General features: G+C 42.4%; 1 protein-coding gene across 1 annotated transcript in view; it reads left to right on the top strand.

Moving 5' to 3' along the window:
* LOC121290429 (NXPE family member 3-like) overlaps positions 1-20,603 on the top strand; it is a 265,342-nt gene that overhangs the window by 230,453 nt on the left and 14,286 nt on the right. The window lies entirely within an intron of this gene.

Below are 20,603 nucleotides of genomic sequence, written 5' to 3'. Positions count from 1 at the left end.
TTTTAATATAATCTTTTTCCGGGAGGCAGGGTTATTTCATACGACTGTCGCATCCTATTCGTCCCAGCGATTAGGGAGTGTCAAAAAGGAGCCGGATTTACCGTAACAATGAAAAAAAACACTTTACTGGAAATGATGAGGAGAAAGAGGAAGAGCTGTGCCACCTTTTGTATTATGTCCCTGATACGAAAGCTGATTTTTTTTCAATGTACATTTATACAGAAGTGTCGTTTTACAGTTTTTTTTAAAAATCGCCAAATTAGGAATTAGAAACCATCCTTAACCCAACAAAATACTTAGCTCAAATATTTATTTCTGGATGCTGACTTCCTGGTATTTCCAGCATTTTGTATTTTTTTTCAGAATTTTGTTCATTTTGTAAGTTATATTTAAACAATGGCTTCCTTCATTCCTCAAACTCAGCTCCCTCTCCATGGATTCCATTGACCACTGTCAGAGGCTAAGCCAAACTCTTTGCAATAACAATGTCCCATTTAACCCTGAGCTTACCCAATTTCCTATCCATCACAATGATTGCCTCCTTAACGAACCATCTCTGCCCTCCCTCAGCTCATCTGCTACTGAAACCTTCATCCACGTTTGGTTACCTTCAGACTGGACTATCCCAAAGCTGTCCTGACCAGGATCCCATCTTCCGCCCTTCATAAACTTAAACTCATCCAAAGTTCTGCTGCCTATGTTCTAAACTGCACCAAATCCCATTCACTCCATGACCTACATTGGATTCTGTCCATCAGCACCTCAACTTTAAAATGCACAACCCTGGGCCTAGATCTCTCCATGGCCTCACCCCATCCTCTCTCTACAAACTCTCCCAGCCCAAGGCCCTCCAATAAGTCTGCATTCCTCCAATCCTGTATTCACCATACCTTTGGCCCAGCATTGGTAACCAAGCTTTCAACTGTCTAAGCTCTGGAATTTTCACACCAAAAACTCTTTGCATCTCTCCTCTCTAGTGACATGCCCCAAGACCATTTCTGATGTTACAAGACACTATATGAATGTTGATTATTCAAAATAAATTACTAATGTTACATACAACAGCCCAGAATTTCCTGAAAATGTGTGCCATCGTAATGGCAAATCTACATTGTAGGTTGTGCTGTACGTGCAGAGAGAGAAAATGTTATTAATGTATTGTGCTATTACTTGCACTACACCAAAAGGGTGCTTTGCCATTACTCTCACCAAAACGCCGAGAAGTTGATCGCAGTCAAGGAAATTACAGAGAGGTGCAAGAATTATAGAGTAATTATAATGAAAGACTTGAATTATCTGAATATATGTGGAGATGGTAGCAGTGTAAAGGACAGAGAGCGACAACAGTTCCTAGAGTGGCCCTAGAAATAGTGGATGCATTGGTAGTCATCTTTCAAGATTCTATAGACTCTGGAACAGTTCCTACAGATTGGAGGGTAGCTAATGTAACCCCACTATTTAAAAAGGGAGGTAGAGAGAAAACAGGGAATTATAGACCAGTCAGCCTGACATCAGTAGTGGGGAAAATTCTAGTGTCCATTATAAATGATTTAATAGCTGAGCACTTAGAAAACAGTGGCAGAATCGGACAGAGTCAGCATGGATTTATGAAAGGGAAATCATGCTTGACAAATCCACTGGGATTTTTCGACGATGTAACTAGTAAAGTTGATGAGGGGGCGCCAGTGGATATAGTTCATTTGGACTTTCAGAAGGCTTTCGACAAAGTCTCACATAAGAGATTAGTGTGTAAAATTAAAGCGCATGGGATTGGGGGTGGTGTATTGAGATGGATGGAAAACTGATTGGCGGACTGGAAACAAAGAGTAGGAATAAACGGGTCTTTTACCAAATGGCAGGCAGTGACTAGTGGGGTACCGCAGGGATTGGTATTGGAACCCCAGTTATTCACAACGTATATTAATGATTTAGATGAGGGAATTAAATGTAATATCTCCAAATTTGCAGATGACACAAAGCTGGGTGGGAGGATGAGTGTGAGGAGGATGCAGAGATGCTTCAGTGTGATTTGGACAAGCTGAGTGAGTGGGCAAATGCATGGCAGATGCAGTATAATGTGGATAAATGTGAGTTTATCCACTATGGTAGCAAAAACAGGAAGGCAGATTATTATCTGAATGGCTATAAATTGAGAGGGGAGAATGTGCAACGAGACCTGGGTGTCCTCATACACTAGTCACTGAAGGTAAGCATGCAGGTGCAGCATGTGGTAAAGGCAGCAAATGGTATGTTGGCCTTCATAGCCAGAAGATTTGAGTAGGAGCAGGGATGTCTTGCTACAATTGTACAGGGCCTTGGTGAGATCACACCTGGAATATTGTGTGCAGTTTTGGTCTCCTTATCTGAGGAAGGATGTACTCGCTATAGAGGGAGTGCAGTGAAGGTTTACCTGACTGATTCCTGGGATGGCGGGACTGACATATGAGGAGAGATTGAGTGAATTAGGATTATATTCGCTGGAGTTCAGAAGAATGAGGGGGGATCTCATAGAAACCTATAAAATTCTAACTGGACTAGACAGGGTAGATGCAGGAAGGATGTCCCAATGGTGGGGGAGTCCAGAACCAGGGGTCACAGTCTGAGATGAGGAGAAATTTCTTCACCCAGAGAGAGCCTGTGGTATTTGTTACCACAGAAAGTAGTTGAGACCAAAACATTGTATGTTTTCAAGAAGGAGTTAGATATAGCTCTTGGGGTGAAAGGGATCAAAGGATATGGGGAGAAAGCGAGAGCAGGCTATTGAGTTGGATGATCAGCCATGATCATAATGAATGACAGAGCAGGCTCAAAGGGCCAAATGGCCTACTCCTGCTCCTAGTTTCTATTTTTCAGGAGAATTTTTTACAGCAGTATGTGTCCAATCCAATGAGAAAGGGGGTACTGCTAGACCTGGTTCTCAGGGATCAGGTGAGCCAATTGGATCAGTAGGGGAACATTTAGGGGACAGTGATCATTTAATCATAAGGTTCTGGTTGGGTATGGAAAGGGACAAGGAACAATCCAGAGTAAGAATAATTAACTGGGGGAAAGCCAACTTTAATGGGGTAAAAATGGATCTGATCCAATTAAATTGGAATCAAAGATATCAGGCAAAACTAACTGAACAACGGACTGTCTTTAACGAAGAGATAATTCAAGTACAGTCAAGTATATTCCATCATAGGGGAAAGAGAGGGCATACAAATCCAGAGCTCCCTGGAAGATGAAAGCGATAGAGGTTAAGGATAAGCAGAAAAAGTGTGCTTACAACAGATGTTAAATAGATAAAAAACTGAGAAGCAGGCTGAATATAAAAGGTTCACAGGTGAATTAAAAAAGCAAAGTAAAGCAGAGAGTATGAGAAGAAACTGGCAGTTAACATATAAGGGAATCCAAATGCCTTCTATAGCCATATAAATCATAAAAAGGTAGTAAAAAAGAGTGGGGCTAATTTTCTGCAAGTTAAGACAAGGACAGCAGAGTTTTGGATGGCCTCAAATTTATGGAGGGTAGACTGTGGGAGACAGGCCAGCAGTGCATTGGAATAGTTGAGTCTAGAGGCAATGAAGACATGGATGAGGCTTTCAGCAGCAGATGAGCAGAGAGAGGGGAAAAGTCAAATGATGTTATGAAGGCGGGTTGAGATAGCACGAATGAGGTCAGAAGCTCATCTCAAGATCAATTGCGACGCCAAGGTTGTGAACAAAGTGGCTTAATCTCAGACCGTTGCCAGGGAAAAATATAGAATACAGTTTTAGTAAAATCTTACATCCTGGGAATTCCATCTAGAAGCAGACAAAATTATTTTAACAGATTCTGTCTGATAATTTTTCTTCACTCTTTTCGGTCTTTATAAGTTAATTACATTATGGAAATCTCCCTAACTTACTTGGACATGAGCTAAACTGTCACACATTGTCACACAAAGCTGGAAGCTCAAGGCTGAGTGCAGCAAGACCGAGTGCTTAACCATGGGAATTTGGTAAGTGACGGAATTCAGTTCGGAGAAGGAGGTGATACTCGATAGCCTTTTGCAAAAAAAAGTGGTCCAAGAGAGGGAGCTGGAGGCAGCAAGACCAGAGAGCTGAGACCCAGAAGCATTAATTAGGTGAACAGGTAGATGATTGGTTGGTGAGTTTTAAGCTTTTTTTCTCCTCTCTAAACTGGGGCAGTATTTTAAACTGGTACAGGGGTGATACAAGTGTTGTATTAAATTTATAACATAATTAGTTAAACTACATAATATGACTAAGGATAATTGTTGAGTGATATTTCTAAACTTGAAACCTAATTGGTAAATAAAATGCAATAAGAATGGCAGGGCAGGTGATGTAGCTATATATGGGAGCTGGTAGACACCTGTCTGATCTAAAACAAAAATAAAAATACCTTGAAAAACTCAGCAGGTCTGGCAGCATCTGCGGAGAGGTACACAGTTAACGTTTCAAGTCCTTATGACTCTTCAACAGAACTAAGTAAAAATAGAAAAGAGGTGAAATATAAGCTGGTTTAAGGGGTGGTAGGACACGAAGAGCTGGATAGAGGGCCAGTGATAGGTGGAGATAGCCAAAAGATGTCATAGACAAACGGACAAAAAGGTGTTGAAGGTGGTGATATTATCTAAGGAATGTGCTAATTAAGGGTAGAAAGCAGGACAATTAAGGTACAGATAGTCCTAGTGGGGGCGGGGTGAAGGGAAGGGATTGAAATAGGCTAAAAGATACAGATAAAACAATGGATGGAAATGCATTTAAAAATAATGGAAATAGGCGGAAAAAGAAAAATCTATATAAATTATTAGAAAAAAAGGGGGAATCGGAAAGGGGGTGGGGATGGAGGATAGAGTTCATGATCTAAAATTGTTGAACTCAGTGAACCTGTGTGATCTACATCTGCAGCTTGAGGAACTTCAGCTCAGAGTTGACCAGCTGGAGCCTGAGCTTTGGACATTGTGATCCATCAGGGAGGGGGAAAGTTACCTGGACACTTTGTTCCAGGAGGCAATTACACCCCTTAAGCTAGGTTCTTCATATCTGGTCCATGGTCAGGGAGAGAAGGGTGTGACTGTAAGAGGGGCAAGTATGGGGATCCAAAAGGTATCAATGGAGGAACCTTGGTCCTTGCAATTGTCCAGCAGCTTGTGCAGGCGATAGCAGGGACTGCAGGATGGGCAAACTGACCGTGGCACAGTGATGGTATAAGGGGCTTGGGAGGTGGAGTGAAACAGAACATAGCAGTAGTAGGGGATAGTATAGGTAGGGGGATAGATACAGTTCTCTGCAGCCAAGACCGTGAGTCCTCGAGGCTGTGTTGCCTGCCCGGTGCCAAGGTTAAAGACTCAGGGCTGCAGAAGAACTTGAACGATTCAATTGTTGTGATCCACATGGGTAACAACAGCACAGGTAGGACTAACTAAGAGTTTCTACTGAGGGAGTATCAGCAGTTCAGGACTATATTAAAAAGCAGAGCCACCCTTTTTGGGATTCGGAGATTATCGTTCCATGCTACTCCCTCTCCAATTGCCTCTTCTCCTTTAAGGACCCTCTTAAAGCAACAACATACACTTATATAGCAATTTTAGCATAATACAGCATCCCAGTGGTGCTTCACAGGAGTGTAATTAGACAAAAAAATTGACATCAAGTCAAAGACATGTTAGGAAAAGGTGTCCAAAAGCTTGGTCAACAATGTAGGGTTTAAGGATAGAGAGATCTACCTCTCCTCTGACATTTCAGCCATCCCTGCTAATTACTCCTTCTTTGGCTTGCTGTTTATCTTTCTAATGTGACTGAGGCAGCTTGAGATCATTTCTACATCAGAGGTACTACATAAATGCAAGATGTTGTTGTCATTAATCCTAAATGGATTTTAAGGTGTTTTAATTCACCTCATTAAATCCAAGCAAAATGTTGCAAAAAAGCAAATAATCCCTATACTATTGTACATATAATACAGCACAGGAGGTCATCATTCAAAATCAAGAGGGGAGAGTAGATAGGGAAAAACTGTTCCCACTCATGAAAGGATCAAGAACGAGAGGGCACAGATTTAAAGTAATTGGCAAAAAGTGATGTTCAATGGGGTGACTAAATACTTATTCAGAGAAGTGAGTTTTAAAGAAGAGTTGTAAATGATGAGAGGCAGGTGACCAGGTTTAAGGAGTGAACTCCAGAACTTAGGTTCTTGCTAGCTGAAGGCATGACCACTGATAGTGGCACTAAAGGAGTGGAAGATGTACAAGAGACGAGAATTGGTGGATGGCAGAAAACTTGGGAGTGTTGCAAAACATTGGAAATGTTTAGAGATTGGAAATAATGCAATAATAAGGAGAGTTAAAGGTGAGGGTGATAATTTTAAGTTTGAGGCTTTGACAGAACCAGGGCCAATGTGGGTGCACAAGCACAAACACTAATGGGTGAGCAGGGGCTGATGAGAAATAGGATAAATTTGTAGGGTGGTGAATGGGGGACTGACATGTAGAGCACTGGAATCATCAAATGTGGAAATGACAAAGGCATGAATGAAGGCTTCAGAAGCAGGTGGGCTGAGGGAGAAACAAATGCAAGTGATGTTGTAATGGTGGAAGTAGCTGGCCTTTCTAATGGAGAGTATACATGACTGGAAGCCAGCTTGGGATCAAATAGGATTCTGGGTTTTAAAGAGCCTGGTCTATTCTAGCACAAAGGTCGAGGTGGAGGAAGGAATTGATGATGAGGGTACAAATTTCGTCAAACAGGCCAAGACTTTGGTCTTCCCAATGTTTAAATGGAGGAAATTACCACTCATCTATGACAGGGTTAACAACCTAACAGCACAGACACAGTGGCTGGGTCCAGAGAGGTGATGATGGAAAAGTAGAGCTGGATGCTGTCAGCACGTATGTGGAAGCAGATACCAGGGGCAGAATTTTAACTGCCAAGGGGAGTTGGATTCAGGTGTGAGCAGTCAACTAGTAGGGCGGGGTAGAGGTGGTGATTAAACACCCAAAAAGTGGCATGATGCCTGCCATTTCTGGGTTCAACCCAGTTGGGTTTGTAGGCAAGCAGAGAACCCTCACAGAGCTGTTAGGTAAGTAATTGACATATGCAAAGAGGTAATTAATTTAAGATTTAACCTAGTATTCTGGCTTTAACAGCCAGCATAAAGGTTTCCCAAACTGACCCACCAGAGTCAATGAGGTGAGTGCACAGCGGGGAATGCTACTTCAATGTAACTGACAGACTGGGAAACCTTCAAACAGTGAAAATGACTAGCTGTAACCCTGCCTAGGTAAGAGGCTACTGCTCAGTGCTTCTTCTGACACTGTGCTCTTAATTCTCCACAGCTGATAGCCTAACTTCCAAGACATTGGTGACCTGTCTGGCACTTCACAACCTTGATCTGCACTTCCCAGCTGCCAGCCATCACTATACCTTAAGAGCAACTTACGCAGTTCTACCCTGAACCTCTATTGAGGAACAAGAGGAGCTGCCATCTCAGCCACACGCCACTCCACAATATAGAGAGATGGATGCAGAGATCCAGATCAAAGGAGGAGGGATCCCCAACAGAGAGAGTCTACAGGCAGAGTGTCTCAACCCTCTCAACATGTCTGAGCATTAGTGCCCCAGGAAGCTCATAACAGGTCACTGCTGACATCTGCAGCCTCCAGGAATAAGGTCTCATACCCAGTGGACCAGGTGGGCATGCATTGCCAGTATCCATCAAGTTGAATATCACTGGACCCTCCCCCCACCCCCATCCCCACCCCACCAGTTCTCTGCCTCTCCCTGGAGTTCTGAGCTCTCTTCTACAAGGAGAGAAAGCAGTGAGTTGTGAGTGAGACATGGAATATCTGGAGAGGAGGGAAGGATAATGTTTGTGGAGGATGACTGTGAGCCATGGGTGTGAAATGGCACAAAGAAGAGAGATGTTAAGAGAGAGTGTTGACTGCCCAGTTGGGGATTTGAGGAGGTGCCTGGAGAGGGAGGAATGTATGGAGCTGCAGGGCATATAAAGGTCAGTGTGAAGGTTGCAAAATGGTGTGCCACTCACCTTTCGTGCCCTCCTGAGGTCGTTGAACTTTCTGGAACACTGCACTGTATCGAGGGAGCACACTCCTGCTGTTCACTGCATCTGCACTTCTAGTCACACCTGCTTGGTATGAGAGGCTGGCCTCATCCTCCTGTCCTTAGCAAACATCATCTCACTTCAGTCCCTTAGATTCCACAGCAGGAGGATGTACAGGGATGAGTTGAAGACCCAGGAGCAGTGCTCCCAGGTCTCCTTTCCATTCCTGCTGACACCTCCAGGATCAATGCAAAATTCAGCCATTCTGACCCCAGCAGGGTTTCTTTAATTCAAAATAGTTTCATGAACAGATTCAGCGCTTCATCTCACCCGCCTTCTCCAATTGGTCAGGAAACCCAGAAGAAAGATGCTAATACTGTGGCCGAGTTAAAAAGCCCTGGCAAAAGCCACATCAATTACAAATGGGTTCCTGGTCTGCTACTAACCTCCCGGCTGTATGCGGGTCTGCTTCAATAAAATTTGGCCCCAGGTGTTTGAATGATGTTGCCAAGGGGCGGTAGGTAGATAACCAGGTGGGGTCCAGCGATAGATATTTTGGGGACTCCACAGATAGTGATTCACTGACAAGAGATGACATTGCTGGAGATGCCCTGGCTAAGATTGAATAGTTAAGAATGGTATCAAGTAAAGGTAATCTGACTGGGCTGGACAATTGAGCAGAGATGTTAGAAGAGAATGATACAGATTAATTGTGCCAAAGGCACAGAAGTTGAGATAAATGAGAAGGAATAGTGCATAATGGTCACAGTCACAGAGAATGTCAATTGTACTTTGATTATGACTGTTTTAGTGCTGTAGCTGGAATGGAAACCTGATTGGAAAGATTCAAACATGGAGTTACAGGAAAGATGGACAGCGATTTGAAGGTGACAACAGATTAAAGAACTTTGAAGAGAGATGAAAGATCGACGATGACGTGGCGATTTGCAAGGACAGAGGGGTCAAGAGTGTTTTTTTTTGAGGGGGAGAGTGATGATAGCAGATTGGAGATGGTTTTGTTAGGTCTGATGGTGGTAGATGCGATCCAGCCAGATCTGGTGGTGAATGTTTCAACAAGTTTTGCATTAGATAAGCTCAAGTCTGCAACCCTTGGTCTTGATGGGAATGAGCATGGGGGTCATACCAAGGGAAATGACTAGCATGGGAGAGAGTACAGATTTGACTGGGAACAAAGACATTATAGGGTAAAGATAAGCGAGCATCTGAACAGATTGACTCCTGCAGAAGGATCATGAATGAAGGGCCTGGATAGCTGGGAATAACTTGTGGTATAGACACAGGTTTGAAAGAAAGAGTTAATGGGACGTGGGCATTGTGGAATAGAATGAGGTAGTCAGAGGTGGTCTGATTAAGATAAAGGAAGGTTGAGGGAGTGGCTGTGGATATGGGCAGGAGAGGTTAGTGCAGGATTGGAGCGCAGTGAGGGAGGACAAGGCGAGTTGCAATGGAGATTAAAACCAGTGATGCTGAGGAGTCACTCAGTGCAGAGGCTGCAGGAGGAAAGATAGGAAAATGTCTCAGTGAGTAACTTGGGAGTGAGCTTGGGGAAGGTGATAGAGGATCAGAATTTTGAACAAAAGGCATGAGGGGTGGAATAAGAGGTCCTCACAGGAGGAGAAAGTGCCAGAAGAGTAAAAGCAAATGTGTGATTTAGTCATAATGGCCACACAGTCAGCATGGAAGTCTGAATCATACAGATGATGCAAAAGTATGGCCAAGCAGGCACCATGCCAAGCCAAGTTTCTGTCAAAGCCACAGGCCAGGATTTTAGAGCCCCACTGCAGCATGTCTCCCCCAGCGGATGCGGCGAGCCATTTAAATCTCCGTTCATTCAATTCAGTGGAACCGTAATACCCCACTGGGTGGGTGGGGCCATAAAATCCTGGCCACGAAGCATAGGTTTTGAATGGTGAGAGACGATGATGGGGCAGCTGGAGTTACAACTCATAAGACGACAGTGTTGGATACCTCAATGAGCCCTTCATAGAAAAATAAGAGAAGCATAGACGGCTGCTGCAGACTTATCCAAGAGAGATTCAAACTTGGAATGGCAGATGGAAATTAGGAAGGCAGAGGAGTATGTCACAGTATGAATCATAAATGAAACCTAACTTCTCTTCCATTCTTGCAGGAGACCCAATCACTAACTGTTTACTAGGGACTTTAGAATTAAATACCTAATACATAGAAAAGAAAATTTCATAGAAAATTTACAGCACAGGAGGCCATTCGGCCCATTTCATACATGCCAATCGAAAAAATTACCCAGCCTAATCCTACCTTTCTGCACTTGATCCGTAGCCCTTTGGGTCATGGGTCTTCAAGGAGACATCCAAATACTTCTTAAAAGCTTTGCAAAACAATGTGCAGAAACTATGGATAAGCATAATGCTGTGACTCCTGGTACCATAAACAGACTAGCATCAATCTCTCCACAGATCTCATTTTCCAGTCTGAGATTATAAGTTTTCCTATCCAGTCACTTAAATTTTTTTTAAAAATACCATTCCTTTGTGAGAGGCACACTTCTCCAAGGCCTCACACCTTGAAGCCAGATGAAGAGCAACAACAATAACAAACTCATCTTGTTATTTTTCCTTCTGTCTCTCAGGAGCCAAATAAACTTCCACTCTGCTCATAATTCAGTGATAAAGTAAATCACGAAAAAATATTTCCATTGGTGTAGGAACCATTAGCCAAATTTTAAAAATTTAACAAAGAAAGACTAGGGAAAGATTTTCCCCCCATTGTGGGGGGGGGAGAGAGAGTGCAGGAGCAGGCACGCCTCCATTTTACATGGGCGGGCCAATTAAGGTCCTCCCAGCACGACGTCCGCCAGGAAGCACTATGCACTCCCTGTGCGGGCCGGAGAGAGGGGGGAATACCTCAGCCGAGAGTGCACTCTTTCATGCATGTGCCGCCTCAGGGAGATCAGCGCCAAATTTAAAAATGGTCAAGGAGCAGAAACAAAATTTTCCTGACATGTCCCCTCATGTGACACTGTGATGAGAGTTGGGACATGTCCATCACTTTAACTCTAACCTTTATTAAATCTTTAGAAACCCTCATGAAACCTCATCCCGCCCGTGGATGAGGTTTCATGCTTTTTCTGAAGCCCGCCAAGGCTCCCAGCCTGCCCGCCAACATTTAGGTTGGACGGGCAGGCCCATTAATGAGCTTAATTACTTTTTAAATGGTCTCAATAGGCCATTGTCAGGTCGGCGGGTGCACAGCTGATTCGGCTGCGCCCCGGCCTATCTGAAAATTGAAATGATGCGGGGTGACGTCGGGAGTTCCGCCCGACATCATCCCACATCATTTTACATGTCAGCGAGTGGGCCTCGCCCCCTGACCTAAAGATCCTGGCCTAGGAGAACTTTTTTCCCCCCACAAAAGGTTATTAAGACATGGAATTTCAAACCAGAAATAACGGTGGAAGTAGCTTTTAAAAAGGGAAGTCATTCAATATTTGAAAAGGTAAAACAAACACATGTAGGGGAAAGTCAGGGGAATGGGATTAAGTGGATTGGTCTTTCAGAGAGACAGCACAGATACAATGGCCTCCTTGCTTACTGTAACATTCTACGAACTTAGGAAGCCAGACACTCACTGTCTGAGTAATCACCAGCACAACCTCATTCCACAGTATGTTACATCACAGCACCATGGAAGGTGTGCTTAAAGTGCTTCATTTTAAGGCACTTTGCAAGAAAAAAAACTGAAAAATGTCAATCGACCTATTATGATTCAAAGTGCAAATTCAGCAACCCTTCACCGCAATTACGTTAGATACTCAACTGTATAAAACATCAACACCATTACTCAGTAGTCAAATCATTTGATAAGAAGTTGATTAACAGATTACCACTTGTGAAAACCCCAAAACAGATATGAAAATTGACTTTTTTGGCATTAGTTCTCAGTTATGTCAAAATATTCAACATACTGGTAGACATTTTGATTTTGTAGTTTAGTTGGCACTCAAAGAATCCTCTGCCAGACAAATGACTAAAAATGACAAAATCATAACTCTCTCTCAATCTTACATTTAATTTTGTAGAAAGATCAAGTACTCAAATAGTATTTTTCAGTTGCAGTTAATGGCAAGTTTAGTTCCCATTAAAGAAATTATAGGCAATTGGCAGTCAGAATGACCCATGAAGAGAAAAGCAATTAACTGCTTCACAAGATCTTCCACCCTCCCTGATTTCTTATCAGTTATTTGATATCAGTGGGGACTGCAATTGGGGTTACATTTTGGGATTGAGAAACAAAAAAAACCAGAGATCCCCCATCTGATTGTTGCCCAGAAACTATTGTGTATCTTGGGCATTCCACAGGAGTAGGATCAAGTTTGACTGTACTAGCCTCTGTGATCAAATAAACTGCATCACCTACACTCTCAACACACGTGAAGAATGACCTGTTGGGGGAGGCACCAATGCCAGTCAAACCATACCCCAGGAAGAGATTGTTTGTTTCTTCACAGGAGAAAGTGGGGAAGGACGGGGGGGGGGCATTTAAACAAAAAAATGAATGTAACATGTATCTTTAGAATTTCATTTCTCTAAACATGTGAATCTGTCCTGACATTTTATCTTGAATCACATTCTGACTTAGTTGATACACATAAACATAAGAGATGTGAGTTCATTTCCAGGAATTAATGTCTGAATATGGGCATTTGTCACAGCTGGTGTAAAACAGTAACCTAGTGCAAAATCAACTTTAAGATTTATATAAGCGCACATTCAAAACATTTCAATGTTGCAATATTTGGTGCTAAGTAGGATGCAACTTTTAGTAGGCACAGCATTATACACAGTAAATGGCAAAACTCATATCATCAAATACTAGTTTAAGACCTGTAACATAACAGCTCCTTAAACTTGTTCCAAACCTGTTCACAGGAAGAAGAATTTGTTACATTAATGTTAGTTAATTCTTTTAGCTAATAGTTAGCCGACAGCAATTCAAACTAAGTCAAGACATCAAATGGCCTCCATGTGACACATCTTCTTTTCATGCTTCCTGCATAGCCTCCCTTCCATTCTCCTCGCATCAAAAAAGCTAATCTCATGGGAAATATGATACAAACTAACCTCACATGACTGCATGGCACCAGGTACTAGTACATACCCCAGTATCTCTGGGCCACCTGATAGAAAGTACACAGGGTTACACAGCACAACTTGAATGAGCTTGTCATATCCATAGAAAAATCAGTGCACTGCAATTTTGACAAGGAGTTCTCACACTGAAATAATATTTAACTACTTGAGGCAGTGTTTTTTTTTTGTTTTATGTACCCTTATTACTAGACGGTGAGAATATTCCCATTAATATTTCTGATGAAATATGTGGTTAAATGATAAAGATAATTCTTGACAACTTTCTCTGCAATGATGAACAATTATCAGCAGCTGAAATGTCATTCCTGGAGTCTCTTTGTCCTTTAACACAATTTCCTTCCCAGAAAGGCTTAAGCTGTTCCCAGCATCATTATTCCATAAAGCTCCTTTCAACACATTTCCCACAATGTATGGCTGAGATGAGAAATGTGTGTAACTAATCAAGGCCTCAAAGCCTTATCCTATAACCTCATCATGGCATGTTGGTAAATATCACCAAAAGCAACTTTTGCTTCTGCTACCGTAGCCCTACGCAGTACATAAGCCAATCACCATACAGCAACTGAATGATGCTTCATATCCCACATCAGGCTGTATAAAACTAGGACTTCACAGCTACAATTGCTCAGACCGAGTGCCAAGTTTTAATTTGGAGTACCTTGTGGTACTTTAGACAGAATCTTTGCTTTGTTAGGCTCTTCCATGAAGATAAACCACTAAGATAAGACCAGATTGCAGCCAGTGCCAGTGAAACCATGTCCCAGCAAGAATCAACACCTTCAAGAGACCAGGAGGGAAAAGTAAAGGTACTATAAATCAGGTAGAAATAACATATTAAAATATTACCAAAACATTTTCATAAATCCATTAGAAATAGGAGGAATAAACCATACAGCTCCTTGAGGGTGCTCCACCATCCAATACAATCATGTCTGATCTTTGGTTTCAAATCCATTTTCCTACCCACTCCCCATATCCTTTAATTCCCTGAGACACCAAAAATCCATCTATCTCAGCATTAAAAATATTAAATGTTGCAGCATCAACATTACCTCAAAAATGAAAATAAGTTTCAAAGGTCATCAACCTGAAACGTTAACTTTTAGTTCTCCACAGTTGCCTTCAGACCTGCTGAGTGCTGTATTTCCAGCATTTTCTGTTTTTATTTCAGACTATTGCTTATAGAGATAACCTATGTCTGACTGATTCAGACATCCCTTTGAGTTGACCTTTCCAATCAGGCTGTGCTGGAATTTTCTATTAATCATGTTACATCACATCTGTTTGGTCTTTAGCTCCTCTCCTGTCTTCAAGTTCATGTACATGTTAATATATGATTAAACTGAACTTTCAGAACTGTGGGAGGCCTGTAAAGGAATTCCAGTGGATCCCCAAGCTCCTCGGATTTCTGTCTGCTGTCAGATTGTTGACTTACTGGCAAATTCTATATATAATTGACAACTGTACACTAACGTTTTCACAGTAATTTCACCATTCTTTGAGTAGCTAACACTAGCTCTCAGAAACTAAGGCAAGGGACATTTCAAAACTTGCAGAAGATCCCAGCGATCTGTTCACATTGGCAGGAAATATTTAAACACTGCTGTGTTATCAAAATATAGAGGCACACTCCCAGACTCGCTGACCATGAACTGCTGCCTACCAGGAAGTTGAGGTTCATTTTAAAACCATCATATATGAAAAGTTCAGGCTTTGTCTTAATAGTGATTGATTGCAAGAAGGAAAAACCAGTTCAAATTTTTCAAATCTCAGTTAAAACCAGTAATGGTGGCACCAGTAGTATTGGAGTTCCATTTTAAGGTATGCAAGACTACTTCAGACAAGTTTTACTGGCATCCTTCATTTCCAAGCTTTACTTTCTCTTATTTCCTTCTGGGTATTTACTCGCTGATTTCAAGTCTGTCTTAAATAACAGACATTGTTTTAAATCTATTCAATAAATATTCGGATGAACTGTCTCGTCATCCATCGGTTGACTTTCCATAGCTCAGTTGGCTTTTTGGTGGGTGGTCTTTGGAGGAAAACAAGTGCCCTTCATCAGATAAGTTATACACACAGACACACACTAAAACGTAATCAAATCCTTACCTGTTCAATAGGGGCAAATGCCAGGAAGATTGAACAACACAGGATCCCGGCAGTGTTGAATTATCTGTAATAGACAATTATCTCCCTTTAATCCTGATCCAGATTGGTTCAAATCTAATGTCATCTGAAATAAGCAGGACCTTTGATCTAACTGGTGCACCTCCTCCCTCCTCTGATAACCACCAACCATTAACACGTTACTTCTCATATTACGTCTGAATGAAAAACTCCTCTGTGTTTCTGAGCCTCGAGGTCTGACGTTTTGGAAATTCCCAATGGTTGAATTAGGAGTGTCATACACAGCCTGCTCTCAGGGACCGAAAGAAACCTGTGTTTACTGATTCAACCTTTAAAAGCTTGATTTCAGTTTGTTTTTTTAAAAAAATTAAGTAACTGCTAGCTTGTCCAATTCGAATTCAGATATTCACGAGAATGTAAAGGATCTGCAAACCTTATTTTGCCGTTGTTGACTCCATGCTCAGTAAATGGAGGAATCAACGAAGCTCCCCAATTTTAACGGAGGGACCATTGGGCGAGCTCACCTACAGCATTTCGGCCAAAATTCCCATCAGGTTCTAACCCCAGGATCGCAAAATTAGAAAAATTATCTGCGCGGTTAAAGTTGTCGAGCGCTTTTGTGTGTGTGTGTGTGTGTGTGTGGATAGCAGCTCATTAACTAGGCACTGAAATCACTTTAAATAAATGTGTCAGGTAGTCTGCCCCACTGGTAAAGTGGTACCACGTGGTGAAGACCAGAATGACCACAAGTTAGACTCACTGGTTTGTGATCAGTTCGCTGGCCTCAGCTGTTCTCAAAGTGTGCGGTTGGGGATTTACAGTCCGCTTTCAGTGCTGGTCTGGAATTTCCTGGAAACTAGCACCGAAACAACGATGTAAGTGGTAATGCCCACTCTCGGTGTAATCTTTCGGACATAAGTATCCGTTGTTCATGTTTTACCCAAATTTCCTCCCTCTTTCCTGTGAGCGATTCTGTAAAACCCTCCACTCCGCCCCAATGCAAAAGAGCAGCTCACGTGAACAGGTTACATATCAGGGTCTTAAATTTTAAGCTACAGCAAGTCCAAAATTAACATTTCCCTTGTTCAATGGTGATTTTTAAAAATGGGCCGAAGAGCCTCTCGGTGCTGTAAAACTCCAAGACTAATTGTAACATTTCTCCTTACTCTGTATTTTCCAATGTGTTTTTGTGGGATCGGAATAAGTTGCATTAAAAATTGTCACGTTTTTCATGATTGCGTTTTCTTAAATGTGGCGTGCTTACATTTGTAGAAATACAGTTTACAAGATTCAAACTTCCATTTTATCAAACTTCCATTTTATCAACAAGAAGGAATTTTTTTGGGGGGGGGGCGGTGGTAAGAGAGAAATGTGTTTTTGGGAAGACACTTCAATGCTACGCAGATTTGTGTGGATTTTCCTGGTGCAGGCAATGTCATGACGTGTGTGGCCTGCACAGCCTTTTCCAATGGTGTTAGCGGTGTTCAAAGTATTGCAGTGCTTCCCAAACTTTTTCCTGGTGTAACACCATTTTAATGCCTCAGACTTCATGCGATCCCAAGTGAAAAAGTTTGGGAGATACCAGAGTTGGGGGAAGGGGGAGCTGTCTCGCACCTATGCTCCAGCCATTAGTCAGCCAACACATCCCATCTTTGTTAAAAGGCAAAAACTGCGGATGCTGGAACCCTGAAATAAAAACAGAAAATGCTGGAAAAACTTGGAGCCCTGAAGAAGAGTTATACGGACTGGAACCGTTAACTCTGCTTCTCTCTCCGCAGATGCTGCCAGACCTGCTGAGATTTTCCAGCATTTTCTGTTTTTACATCTGTCTTTGTGATGCAATGCCTTCCTATTCCAACTGGAAAACAAAAAGACTCATTACCCAATTGGATGATGCTTGACTATCAGCCAAACAGACTTTTGTTCAGCCGTTTTCAATATTTCTATATCTGGTAATTAGAAATATTCAAAGGAAATTTTTTTTTAAATGATCTTTTTTAATGTCCCAATAATCTTTCTCCATGGTTGCACACAGCAGTGTCCTGGAAGTTGACCTTCAGTTCCTGCGGACTCCAGATTGACCCTGGAGGGTTGGCAAGCCTAGCTTCATCTGTTGAGAGGGGGGAGGCTTTAGGTCTTGACTTGGGGGGTGTGGGGAGAACAGGAGTTGAGCATAGAGGGAGCTGGAAAGATATGTAATAGTACCCTGAAAGTAATGGGACTCTTATTAATGTAATACATACCTCATTATTAATGTACTAAGATCCTGGTTATTAATATTAAATGACTGATTGCTGTAATAAGATCCATATTATTGATGCAATATGTCATTGACTAATGAAAACGTGTACAGTTTATTGTATTTGGACTCTGATTATTAATGCAATAACATCTGACTATTAATCTTATAATATGATGATTATTGACACAATTGTGAAGTGACTTTATAATAGCACTCAGATTATTAATGCAATTGTATTCTGATTATGAATGTCATAGAAACCTGCTTATTAATGTAACAAGACTCTGAGCATTGATGTAATATGATTCTTATTATTGATGCAATAAGATTCTGATTATTAATATAATAGAATCATGATTAATGTGTTATGATCCTGATTGTTGGTGCAAGATGATCCTGATTACTGAAGAAATTGGTTTGGTACAAAAAACAAACACCTAACTTAATATAAATAAAAGCAAAATACTATAACTGCTGGAGATCTGAAATAAAAACAAAGGGCTTAAAAAATCTCAGGTTTGGCTGCAACTGTGAAGAGAGAAACAGAGTTAATGTTTTGAGTCCAATATGACTCTTAAAAACTGAAGAGAACTGAAGGGGGGGAGGAGAGATAGAGCAAAAGAGGTCAGGGATAGGTTAGAGGATAGAGGAGATCAAATGACAAAGATGTCACAGAACAAAAGGCACAAAGACAATGGTAATGATAGTTAAAGGAACAGAGTTGATGTGAATAGCTGAATAAAGGTCAACACTGTCTGAAAGCAAAAACATGAGAACATGATACAGACTGGCACTTGGGGGGGAAAAATTCAAAATGGAGGATAGAGTTCATGGTCTGAAGTTGTAAAACTCAATGTTGAGTCCAGAAGGCAGTAAAGTGCATGATCAGAAGATGAGTTGCTGTTCCTCCAGCTTGTGTTGGACTTCACTGGAACATTTAGCAGGGTGAGGCCAGAAATGTGAGCAAGATGGTGAATTGAAATGGCATACCTCAGGAAGGTCGAGGTATGCTTGTGGACTGAACAGAGGTGTTCCGCAAAGCAGTCACCCAGTCTGCGTTTGGGCTCCCCAGGAGATCAATCAGGAGACTTTATTGTGAGCAGCAAATGCAGTAGACTAAATTGAAAGAAGTACAAGTAAATTGCTGCATCACCTGGAAGGAGTGTTTGGGACCTTGGACAGTGGGAAGGGAGGAAGTAAAGAGGCAGATGTTACACCTCCTGCAATTGCATGTGAAAGTGCTATGTGAGAGGGATGAGGTGTTAGGGGCGATAGAGGAGTGGACCATGGTGTCACGGAGGGAATAGCCCCTTTGGAATGCTGATGGGCAAAATGTGTTAGAAATGGTGGAGGATGAATCTTTGAGGCTGGTGGGGGTGGAAAGTGAGGACAAGGGGAACCCTATCATGATTCTGGGAGTGAGGGGAAAAGGTGGGGGCAGAAGTGCAGGAAATGGGTTGGATACAGTTGAGGGTCCTGTCAACTACAGTGGGGGGTAGCCTCGGCTAAGGAAAAAGGAAAATATGTCAGAAGTGCTACTGTGAAAGGTAGCATTATTCGAACAGATGTAATAGTGACAGAGAAACTGGAAAATGGGGGAAAATGGAATGGAGTCCTTACAGGAAGCAGGGTGTGAGGATGTGTAGCGAGGTAGCTGTGGGAGGTGGTGGGCTTGTAATGAATATTAGTAGACAGTCTATCCCCAGAAATGGAGACAGAGAAGTCAAGGAAGGGAAAGGAAGTGTTGGAGATGGACCATGTGAAGGTGAGAGAAGGGTGGAAATCAGAAGCAAAATTGGTTAATTTTTCCAGTTCTGACAAGAGCACGAAATGGCACCGATACAGTCATCAATGTGCTGGATAAAGAGCTGTGGGAGGGGCCTGAGCAGCACTGGAACAAGGAATGTTCCACATACCCCACAAAAAGGCAGGCATAACTGGGGTCCATGTGTGGATACTCATTACCACACCTTTTATCTGGAGGACATGAGACGAGTTAAAGGAGATATTGCTCAGGTAGGTGGAGGAGGGTGGTGGTGATGGGGACTATTCCTGCCTCCGTTCAAGGAAGAAGCAGACAGTCGTGGTGAGTTTAAGTATAGAGGGATTGAACATCCATAGTGAAGAGGAGGTGGTTAGAAATGATGCAGGGCATCAGAAGAATCACAAATATAGGTGGGAAGAAACTGGACAACAGGAGAAAGAATAGAGTCAAGATAGGAAGAAGTAAGTTCAGTAGGGCAGAAACAGGCTGAAATGATAGACCTACCAGGAGAGTCCTAGATAGAACTGGGCTGCACAGTGATGGGGGACTATGAGGTTGGAGGCTGTGAAGGGAAGTGCTCCAGAGGAGATGAGGTCAGTGACAGTCCTGGAAACAATGGCTTGATGTTTGGTAGTGGGGTCATGGTCCAGGGGGAGATAGAAAGAAGTGTCTGAGAGTTGGTGTTCAGCCTCTGTAAGGTAGAAGTCATTACGGCAGAGAATAGCACCACCCTTGTCAGCAAATTTGATGACTAAGACAGGGTTCGAATTTAGAAAACAGAGTGCGGCAAGTTCAGAGAGATACAGGTTAGAGTTGGTGAGGAGAACAGAGAAATTAAGATAGCCGATGTCACACCAACAGTTATCAATGAAAGGGTCAAGTGCAGTAAGAGGCCCTAGGGAGAGGTCCAGGTGGAGGGAGAGTACTGGAAATGAAGGGGAACTCTTAGGTGGTAAAGTTCCCATTTATCTGCTGCCCTTGTCCTTCTAGATGGTACTGGTCATGAGTTTGGAAGGTGCTGCCGAAGGATCCTTGGTAAATTCCTGCAGTGCATCTTGTAGGTGGTTCACACTGCTGCTACTGTACATCGGTAGTGGAGAGAGTGAATGTTTGTGGATGTGGTGCCAATCAAGCGGGCTGCTTTGTCCTGGATGGCTTCTTCAGTGAAGTATGAGCTGCACTCATCCTGGCAAGTGGGGGGTATTCCATCACACTCCTGACTTGTGCCTTGTAGATGGTGGACAGGCTTTGGGTAGTCAGGAGGTGA

Source organism: Carcharodon carcharias, chromosome 18 (assembly GCF_017639515.1).
Source record: "Carcharodon carcharias isolate sCarCar2 chromosome 18, sCarCar2.pri, whole genome shotgun sequence".
NCBI classification, from domain to species: Eukaryota; Metazoa; Chordata; class Chondrichthyes; order Lamniformes; family Lamnidae; genus Carcharodon; species Carcharodon carcharias.
Note: the sequence above shows the minus strand (reverse complement) of the source record. Positions and strands in the feature narration are given on the sequence as shown.